Source organism: Tachysurus vachellii, chromosome 1 (assembly GCF_030014155.1).
Source record: "Tachysurus vachellii isolate PV-2020 chromosome 1, HZAU_Pvac_v1, whole genome shotgun sequence".
In the NCBI taxonomy this organism is placed as follows: Eukaryota; Metazoa; Chordata; class Actinopteri; order Siluriformes; family Bagridae; genus Tachysurus; species Tachysurus vachellii.
In genome coordinates this window covers 41,054,746-41,063,810 of record NC_083460.1, presented here as the reverse complement: position 1 = coordinate 41,063,810, position 9,065 = coordinate 41,054,746, and positions in this window count along the sequence as shown.

Genomic DNA, 9,065 nt, shown 5'->3' with positions numbered 1-9,065 from the left:
TACTGGTCCATGATCCTGTTTATAGACACTGTAATGTCATGTACTGGTCCATGATTCTGTTTATAGACACTGTAATGTCATGTACTGGTCCATGATCCTGTTTATAGACTTACTGTAATGTCATGGACTGGTCCATGATCCTGTTTATAGACTTACTGTAATGTCATGTACTGGTCCATGATTCTGTTTATAATCTTACTGTAATGTCATGTACTGGTCCATGATTCTGTTTATAGACTTACTGTAATGTCATGGACTGGTCCATGATCCTGTTTATAGACACTGTAATGTCATGTACTGGTCCATGATCCTGTTTATAGACACTGTAATGTCATGTACTGGTCCATGATTCTGTTTATAGACACTGTAATGTCATGTACTGGTCCATGATTCTGTTTATAGACTTACTGTAAATAATGAGAACTGAGAATTAAATGATAGACTTAATCTGTATATTATATTTCATTCATAAAATCTGTCCTTACCATCACTTTATTATTTCACTACTTTCTTGACCCTCTCTCTCTATTTTGACTTCAGTATCTTGCTATTTTGATTTAATATCTCAGGTTTGAATGACTGTCTTGCTTTTTTAATTTAGTATTTCATTCATTTTTACTTCGTATCACTATTTTGACTTGTATCTCACTTTTTTACTTAGTATCTCGTCGTTTTGATTGATCGTCTCGTGTTTGACTTACTATTTAGCTTTTTTTATTTGGTATTTAGTCATTTATTTTATTAGGACTGATTATGACATAGTATCTCATTATTTTGAAATAATAACTTAATATTCTGTCTTAGTATCTTGTTATATTTACTTAGTATCTCAAGTTTTTGGAAGTAAACAACAAGACACAAAGTAAAAACTTTCAAGTAAAGTCTTAAGTAGAAACAGAAGATCGGCAGCTTTGTTCCACTCTAAATTCCAGTAAAATTCCATAACATTCCCGTCTCTCCCAGCTTGGCTTATTTTTCTTTCATGTTTTATTTCTCATGTGTCCGTTGAGAGAAAAACATAATGGCTGATTTTGTCTATAGGTAGAACTACAAAACAGTCCTCCTGAGCTACTCTGAGCTCAGGTGAGAACCAATAATCATTCCTGGAATGCAGGTTTTTCAACATATAAAATTACGTTCTGCCAACACAATATCAGGAGGTAACTGCTTCTACAGAACATTGAATTTTACCTGGACATCATGCTTGGATCAATTCCAATGATATTCCACACCGATATCTGTGAAATTTTTACCTAGGAAGTAAGAAGTAGCTGGATCATGAGATAATCAATGATTACATGCTGAATCCTTAACACAATCATTTCTAATTGACTTAATATCTCACTGTGTTGACAGTATTTATTTTTAAACATATTCATCTATAATTTTGACTTGGTATCTCGTTTTTTTACTTAGTATCTCAATATTCTGACTCATTATCTTTATATATGTAATTAGCATCTAATTTTCTTAATTTAGTATCTTGTTTTTTTTTTAATTAGTATCTCACTATTCTGAAGTAGAATCTCATTATTTTGACATAGTATCTTGTTTTTTTTATTTAGTATCTCACTATTCTGCCTCATTATCTTGTTAGATTGATCTAGTATCTCATTATTTTGACTTAGTACCTTATCTTTTGATGTTGTATCTCCTTTTGACTTGCTTTCCGATTTTCGTTTCGTATTTTAATATCTCACTGTTTTGAAATTGCATCTCATAATTTATGCTTAGTATCTTGTGTTCTAAAATAGAAAAATAGACAATTTAGTATATCCTGACAATATTCAACATCAAGGTCTTTAAAGTGTTATTAAGCTTTAGCCCAGCTTTAAGCTTTCTACTGTGTATTAAAATCATTTATCACTTATCCCTGTCTGTGTCTATAGTCTAACGATGTTGTATCATCACTATTTTGTGATTCTACTTAAGAGCACCATTCTGTGTTGAAGAACATGAGTTCTTCAGCTCATGACTCATCCTTCTGCTCAGGTCACATGCTGCTCTGAAGAGAAACTGTGTAATTAGTCCATTAATCAGCTAACAATGTGGTTTTTATCTTTTTAGATAGTAAGGCGTTTTATTTGGACTCCAGAAAATCAATTTACTGTCTTTTCTGGGTCCAAACAACAAACCCATCAATAACACCTGAGTCAGTTCCGTCACATGATTCTTTTAATTAAATTAATTTCTGTTCTGTTTGGTGTCTGTTTTTTAGTTTAAACTCTATTGTATTATATACGATCTCATATTTCATTTTATTTGACTCATTATTATTTATTATTTATAATATTAGTTATTCTTATCTACCAAAATGAGCCCTTAACATTTATTTTATATTATTTTAATTATTATTATATAATAATATATTTATTATATTTTTGCACATTTCTATTATATACTTTTTATTTTTAATTTTGTTATTTCATGACAGATCTGTTGCATTTTTATTAATCTGTTTATTATTATTATTAATCTGTTTTTTATTATTATTATTATTATTATTATTATTATTATTATTATTATTATTATTATTATTATTATTATCATTATTATTATCATTATTATTTATTATCATTATTTTATGTGGTTGCTGTTTTGTTGCTGTTTATTATTATTATTATTATTATTATTATTATTATTATTATTATTACTCTATGACTTCTCTTGCACAGACTAATGAGTATTAACAAGCAACAGGTGACATTAATTAACTTCCATGGAGAACAGGAAACGCTGACCATATAAGGAAGTTATAGTAAATAGTAAATGAGACAGACTATTAAGGTAAAGCATGAGCACTTTAAATAGACATATACAAGCATTGCATGACATATGAAGGGTAAATAGACAGAAAACCTGACACTGTACAGTAACTCAAAAAAATTCATTTATATTATCTTCATTTTTTCTTCTCACTCTGATTAGGGCTCACAGCGAGACCTGGCAGGTCATTTCTGACTCACTAAGCCTGATAAATCAGACGTTTGTCATTTCAGTGAGTGGAGGAGTTAATGAGGGCGTTTCAGCAGAGTCTCAGTGTGTCTGACGCACGGTTTCTGATGAATGCATCAACGATGAACCTCTGACTTGCTGCGGGGCCTTTGCTTTAAATTCGACTCTTCATCATGTCTTCGCTGAGATGCGGCTCCAGAGACGAACAATAGCTCTGGGGATTCGAGCAGCGTGACAATTCGTCTGGAATATTTACACAAGCTTCATTCTGCTGTCAGAAAAAATATTCCTGTTCCATTCTAGTTCACTTCTAAGTTCACGTCAAGCATTATTGGTATTCAAGGTGTCACGTCAACGCGGCTTTGTCACACTTTTGAAAAAGTTTCGGAAAAAAAAAAAATCAGCAAACAAACATGCGAGTAAAAGAAGATTTACTATATTTTGTATTCTTTATGAACAAATTAGCTAGCTAGCTTTCTGTATTAAAGCAGACTGGTTAGCAAGCTAGTCAGGAAGCTAGCTCTCTTAATAATGCTAGACAATATTTGAATATTTGATTTAGTATTTTTTGTGAAATTTAATGTTCCTTTAACATAAAAAAATACAAATCCAGGTAGAAAATCGATTACAGTAAAAATGGTGGTATCTAAAGCCACGCCATGCAACATACGTTGCTACTGTATGTTGGTTATTCTTTGTAAATTAGCACTCGTTAATTTTAATCTTAATTAATTCTATCCTATATTTTGAAAGCTAACGAACTTCATTTTCAACGCTTTAAACGTTTAATTTCCTTGTTCACGAAGCTGGAGATCGTCGATCTCGTCTGCTTCTGTGCTCATAAACTGTAAAACTGCATCGTTTCTGTTCTTTCCTCTTCCTTTCAGCAGCAGGATGGTCGACTGTTTCAAGGCCACTGCGGAAACAAGGACAGGGGGCACGACAGATGGTTTCCCACCTACAGCCTCAGCATTTAAAAAAAAAAAGGGGGGGGGGGCATGTTGCAGCAGTTCCTGTTCTTATGTCCTGTTCTTGTGACCCTCAGATCAATGATATATTTACTCATACAATTTCACCCAAAAAGATCAGATCTTTATTATTATTAGCTGTAAGGACCTGGGAGCATCGTGTGATCCATCGGTGGTCACTGCACATACATAATTTGCATGCATTTGCATAATAATTTGACTAATTAAATATTCAACATTATAAGATGACTAAAACACTCCATATCATGTTTTAAGAGGAAAATAATTCATGGTAAAAGGGTATGAATTTCCTGTTTTACATTTTAGGGAATGTTTTAATCCTTTTAGACCAAAGCAGATTAATGAAATAATGACATGTTTTGATTTTTTATCCATATTGTGTTATAGAAACCGTTCTCACGTAGGATATACAGTCGTATGCAAAAGTTTAGGAACCCCTGACAATTAGGAACCCCTGACCCCTGATTTTCATTTATAAATATTTGGGTGTTTGGATCAACAATTTCATTTTGAACTATCAAATAACTGAAGGACACACAAGTAATATTTCAGTAGTGAAATGAGGTTTATTAGATTAACAAAAAATGCGCAATATGCATCAAAACAAAATTAGACAGGTGCATAAATTTGGGCACCCCAACAGAAAAATCACATCAATATTGAGTAGAGCCTCCTTTAGCAGAAATAACAGCCTCTAGATGCTTCCTATAGCCTGTAATGTGTGTCTGGATTCTGGATGAATGTATTTTGGACCATTCTTCCTTACAAAACATCTCCAGTTCAGTTAGGTTTGATGGTTGCCGAGCACGGACAGCCCGCTTCAAATCACCCCACAGATGTTCAATGATATTCAGGTCTGGGGACTGGGATGGCCATTCCAGAACATTGTACTTGTTCCTTTGTGTAAATGCCCCAGTAGATTTTGAGCAGCGTTTTGGGTTGTTGTCTTGTTGAAATATCCAGCCCTGGAATAACTTCAACTTTGTGACTGATTCCTCAACATTATTCTCAAGAATCTGCTGATATTGAGTGGAATCCATGCGACCCTTAACTTTAACCAGATTCCCAGTACCGTCACTGGCCACACAGCCCCACAGCATGACGGAACCTCCATCAAATGTTACTGTGGGTAGCAAGTGTTTTTCTTGGAATGCTGTGTTCTTTTGCCGCCGTGCATAACGCCCCTTGTTATGACCAAATAACTCAATCTTTGTTTCATCACTCCACAGCACTTTATACCAAAGTGAAGCTAGCTTGTCCAAATGTGCATTTGCAAACCTCAAGCGACTCCGTTTGTGGCGTGTGTGCAGAAAAGGCTTCTTTCGCATCACTCTCCCGTACAGCTTCACCTTGTGCAAAGTGCACTGAATTGTTGAACGATGCACAGTGACACCATCTACAGCAAGTTGATGTTGTAGGTCTTTGGATGTGGTCTGTGGGCTGTTTTTGACCGTTCTCACCATCCTTCGCCTCTCCAGTATTTTACATGACCTGCCACTTCTGGCCTTAACAAAAACTGTGCCTGTGGTCTTCCATTTCCTCACTATGTTCCTCACAGTGGACACTGACAGCTTATATCTCTGCGATAACTTTTTGTAGCCTTCCCCTAAACCATAATGTTGAACAATCTTTGTTTTCAGGTCATTTGAGAGTTGTTTTGAGCCTCCATGTTGCCACTCTTCAGAGGAGAGTCAAAGAGAACAACAACTTGTAATTGGCCACCTTAAATACCCTTTCTCATGATTAGATGCACTTGACTATGAAGTTCAAGGCTTAATGAGCTCACCAAACCAATTGTGTGTTCCAATTAATCAGTGCTAAGTAGTTACAGGTATTCAAATCAACAAAATGGCAAGGGTGCTCAAATTTATGCACCTGTCTAATTTCGTTTTGATGCATATTGCACATTTTCTGTTAATCCAATAAACCTCGTTATACTACTGAATTATTACCGTGTCCTTCAGTTATTTGATAGATCAGAATTAAATTGTTGATCCAAATACCCAAATATTTATAAATGAAAATCATGGAAATTGTCAGGGGTTCCTAAACTTTTGCATACGACTATAGTAGCTAGTTTCATCACTAACATCGGGTTTTATCTCTTTTGTCATGGTTTGATTAGGGTTTAATGTGCACTAATATGCACATTGGTCATGTAACACAAATCTGCAGTCAGATACATTAAGTGTTACTATAGATATCTAAACAATTTGCTATAATACACAAATTCAACATTTCACATTTGCACATGGTTACATTTTGACCTCATACAGTACTTCACACTCATATTTAGCTCATATATAACAGACCATTGATCGATGATGCTTAAATGTTTACTGTTGGTTTATTTAAGATTATTGTTGTTGTTTGTTATTTGCTTTGTCATTACCTATGTAGAAAGCATTTCATTATTTTGTATACTGTGTATGTGCAAGAATGAGTTGAGTTGAGTATTAAAGGTGAGGTCTCCGTTGTTTGAGAAATGCTTCAGAAAACTGCATTGGGACTCCAAACAAAACAAAAACAAAACTAACGTGTAGCCAATGAGCATTAAGGGGCGTGTCTTGGGCGGAGAGAGTGTTCAGTGCGCATGTGTGACATTAGCAGAAAGCGGTGTTAACATTGACATGGAGGATAAAAACAAAGAAAGAAAGTGAAGAAAGACTTACGATAAGGTAAGAAGTAGGACGTGTTAATATAGGATCAGCTTTCCAGCGCTGGAGAGAACTGAAGGAGCAGGAAGTTGGTCACATATTCACAGATTGGAGTTTCCTGAGTCAATAACTCCTGAGCTAAACACTGTTACTACACAAATAACACCTCTTTTCTATCGTAGTAATGTAGAGACGCAGCTACAACCGTGTTTTGTGTAGTAACAGTGTTTAGCTCAGGAGTTATTGACTCGGGAAACTCCAATCTGTGAATATGTGACCAACTTTACTTAAGACGCCGAGGCGCTTTTTTCCTTCTCGATAGGTGAGTAACGTTGGTTTTGTTTTGTTACACAGAACTAATATATGTCTTTGTCCTTTACATGATTATGCTTGTGTGACATTTTTGCTTGTTTGTTTATCTGCAATCGTATTGTTCTTCCCTTCAGCTATGATAAAGACACATTTCTTTCCATTAGTTGCCTGGGTTACGTATGTATGTGTGGGCGGAGCTATCGATACAGGGGTGGGACCCATTTGGGTTAGGGGCGTGTTTGTTTTAGTGATTTCAAATGTCGACATTGGCTTTCAAACAACGGAGACCCCCACTTTAAAGTTGATAAAACAAAAACGCAATTTGTCGTCTTTATTTAATAAAAAGAAATTGCATAGTAAACTCCTTTGTCCTGAAGATGTCAAAAAATTGTATGGCTTCATCTCTGACACTGGAGACTCCTTCTATCGATGCTAAATAAAGTAAGTCTCCTTCATCACATTTTAAATCCGTTTATTATTAGCTGAAGTTCGTGTGAATGAACTGTTACTATGGAAATGATAACGTATTATGATAATGAGCGTTATAACAGTAGGATTTATATGTATGATTCATAGTCATACATTTCATTCTGTAGGCACAAAGCGTCTTCGGTGAGATGCTCTGCCATGTGTCATTCCGTCCACAGCGAACTGACGGCTGCATTATTTATTTAAAAGCAGCTTCCAGCAGGTTTCGCTTCCCCCCCGGAGTAAACAGCACGGTTCTGGTGGAACGCAGAGCGAAAAAAAAAAGGTTTTATTAAGATTGAAAGCACTCGAGGTTCAGAGAAGCAGGTTCAGCAACATGGTGAGGAATTAAAATGGACGTATATACAGTATGTACAGTTTGACCTGATGCTTTTAGTCTGAGATGTGAGCTGGGAGGAAAAAAATCTTCTGTCGTCTTACAAACACCTTCCTTCTGTTTTTTTTTTCCTGAGCATTTTTTCCCCCTGCAATTCTCTATTCTTTGCTTCCTGTAAAAAATAAATCCATACTAAAGCTAAGACAAGAACAACAAAAAGATGAAAAGTGTTTTTTTTTAGACAAACTGAAGGATTTGAACGTTCTGTTCTTTATAAGGATCGTTCTGAGTCACGACGTCGCTTTTATACTTTGTCTGAACCGTGTCATCTTGTCAACTTGTTTTCAGATGAAAAGGAAATTGGTGTGAAAGTGTGTGAGTCGGTACAATGCGCTCTGACACGCACTCGGCGCTCACGTCTGAGTCACGCCGTTTGGTTTTTAAAACTTTTAACAATAGACATTGTCACAAAGCAGCTTCTCAGAAATCCAGATGGAGATTTCGAGCGCTGATGAGCAAACCGGATAAAGTATACGGCATGAAAGAACCTAAGGAAAAAAAAGCAGGTTCAGGACAAACTGTATAGCACAGTCTATGTCTAGCTACATGACAAAACCAAATAAAAAAACTTTAAAAAGCTGTGGACGATAACGGGACCTGCTTGTTACAGCGGACCTGAGTGTTGTTTTTTTTTTACATTTTAGTCCCAGTTGTCTGACTGATGTGAAAGCACCAGACATGAGCACTTCTCTGTGTGATTATAAACTGGTCTAAACACAATCCTGGGTTTATGTAGTCTGAGGTTTCACACTGCTCTACTTTCCCATCAGTGAGGAAAAAAAATTCAGCTCTGTGCTTTTGCAGAGTGTGTGTGTGTGTGTGTGTGTGTGAGAGAGGTTGTGTATGCTGTGTGTGTTGTGTGTGAGACTGTATGTGTTGTGTGTGTGTGTGTGTGTGTTTGTGTGTTGTGTGTGAGGCTGTGTATGCTGTGTGTGTGTTGTGTGTAAGACTGTATGTGCTGTGTGTGTTTGTGTGTGTGTGTTGTGTGTGAGACTGTATGTGCTGTGTGTGTTCATGTGTGTGTGAGACTGTATGTTCTGTGTGTGTTCGTGTGTGTAAGACTGTATGTGTTGTGTGTGTTTGTGTGTGTGAGGCTGTGTACTGTATGTGTGGTGTGTAAGACTGTATGTGTTGTGTGTGTTTGTGTGTGAGGCTGTGTATGTGTTGTGTGTAAGACTGTATGTGTTGTGTGTGTTTGTGTGTGTGTGAGGCTGTGTATGCTGTGTGTGTGTTGTGTGTAAGACTGTATGTGCTGTGTGTGCTTGTGTGTGTGTTGTGTGTGAGACT